Consider the following 2,330-nt stretch of genomic DNA (forward strand, 5'->3'; position numbering starts at 1 on the left):
GCCAGTGAGGGGGAGAATAGTCAAGTGCCAGTGAGGGGGAGAATAGTCAGGTGCCAAAGGGGAGAATAGTCAAGGTGCCAGTGAGGGGGAGAATAGTCAGGTGCCAGTGAGGGGGAGAATAGTCAAGTGCCAGTGAGGGGGAGAAAATGTGTCAATGAGGGAGAGAACAGGTAATTAATGAACCTAAATTTAAAACCCAGGTAATGGTTCGTAATGTCCCAGGTAATCGAAGCACCTGAGACCAAGACCTTTATTAATAAAAGCCCTTCAAAAGATTTCAATAACAGTAATAACAGTAAGGTAATTAAGACGTAAACAACCTGTCCTTAATAACCAAACAGGTGGTGGAATTAACTAAATCTAAAACAATAATAGTAACAGGAAGAAAAATATGAAGTTAATATGATTCTCAACCTTGAAGTCAAAAAGTCATTTATAATTTTTCTAGGTATTTTATTGTTCGTTCTTTGATGTAACACAGAGCATAAAAGCACAACCTCTTTTCATTTATATCCAATAATAAAGTTTTGGGTTGGTAAAAGAAATTATTTTTTTTTAATGTTTTGCACTTGTAAAAAAAAAATATGTATAAATGAGAAATTCATCTGTCATATTTAATTAGAACTTTGAGTAATGTTTTTTTTTATTGAATTATTTTCATAATTACGAGAAGAGTTTGAGTAATTAGTGCCAGATGAAAGGTATGATACAGGTGAAGACAGGTGATGACAAGGGTGTATTATTCTGAAGACAAGTTGATGTATCTGAACATTTGAATACCAATTGAACATGAGAGTTAGATTGTTGATGTATAAATGTTCACTTTAATACAATACTGTAAATAGAGGTACAGGATATGAATAAATATGTAATGGATATTTCTACTTGTTGTCTTAGCATTTTGTTTTCGTATTTCATTCTTGTTTTATCTTTTTCTTCCCTATTATTTTCCACACTTTTTTTCGGGGATTAGGTTAGGTTAGGTTAGGTTAGGTTAGGTTAGGTTAGGTTAGGTTAGGTTAGGTTAGGTTAGGAGTATTGCTAGCATATAGATAAACAGACAAAAATATTCCAAAATTCTTGTAATATATATCAGGGTTATGTTACGTTGTTGGCAGCAGGAGATTTGCGCTTTAATGTGGCAATGCTGACGAAGGGCTGACGTGTACCTGACGAAGGGCTGACGGAACACTGGAGAAGGAATGACAGAACACAAGGACATAGATGACGAAGAAAAAGGTGAAGAGATGGCGAAATACTGGCTAAGGGCTGACAGAATCTGACAGTTGGCTGACACAGGTGGACGCAGAGGTATATGCTGACGCGGAGCTGACTAGAGAAAACCTTGAGGGACTGAGGGCGGAAGATGGAGAACGAAGAACGGAGGATGGATGATGGAGAACGGAGGACGGATGATGGAGGACGGAGGATGGATGATGGAGGACGGATGATGGAGGACGGAGGATGGATGATGGAAGACGGAGGACGGATGATGGAGTACGGATGATGGAGGACGAAGAACGGAGGATGGATGATGGAGGACGGAGGACAGAGGACGGATGATGGAGAACGGAGGACGGATGATGGAGGACGGAGGATGAATGATGGAGGACGGATGATGGAGGACAGAGGACGGATGATGAGAACGGAGGACGGATGATGGAGGACGGAGGATGAATGATGGAGGACGGAGGACGGATGATGGAGGACGGATGATGGAGGACGGAGAACGGATGATGGAGGACGGAGAACGGATGACGGAGGACGGAGGATGGAGGACGCAGGGTGGAGGGCGGAGGATGGAGGGCGGAAGGCGAGGAGGAAGACGTGAGTTAATGGAGCAGGATTCGTCTCTCAGGCTAAGTGAGGGAGATACCTTACCTGCTGAGGGAGAGAGGAAGGGAAGGAAGGAAGAGGGGGAGGAGAGTCGATAGGAGTGGGAGGGTGAAGGAGGGAAAGAAGTAAGACAGGTGAGGAAGAGGGAAGGAGAGAGAGAGAGAGAGAGAGAGAGAGAGAGAGAGAGAGAGAGAGAGAAATTAATTAAAGAAAATAAAACAGGTAAGAGGGAGGGAGAAAGAAGAAAGAAAGGAATTATATGATAAACAATATTGAAGAAGAAGAATCACATTAAAACAAAACAGAAAACTCCCCCCAAATTAAAATTTTATTTCAGCGGTGATGTAAAATTGGCCATGTTATTGTTTTTTTTCTTCAGGTTTATATGAAATAAATGATGATGGAAGAGAAATGTTTGTCTTTGATGTGGAGATAATGTGTGTTGGTACATGGGAAATAAAAGTGGGGTTTTATTTATTTTGGGGGAGGGGAGG

This window comes from Homarus americanus, unplaced genomic scaffold (assembly GCF_018991925.1).
Source record: "Homarus americanus isolate GMGI-L3 unplaced genomic scaffold, GMGI_Hamer_2.0 scaffold51140, whole genome shotgun sequence".
In the NCBI taxonomy this organism is placed as follows: domain Eukaryota; kingdom Metazoa; phylum Arthropoda; class Malacostraca; order Decapoda; family Nephropidae; genus Homarus; species Homarus americanus.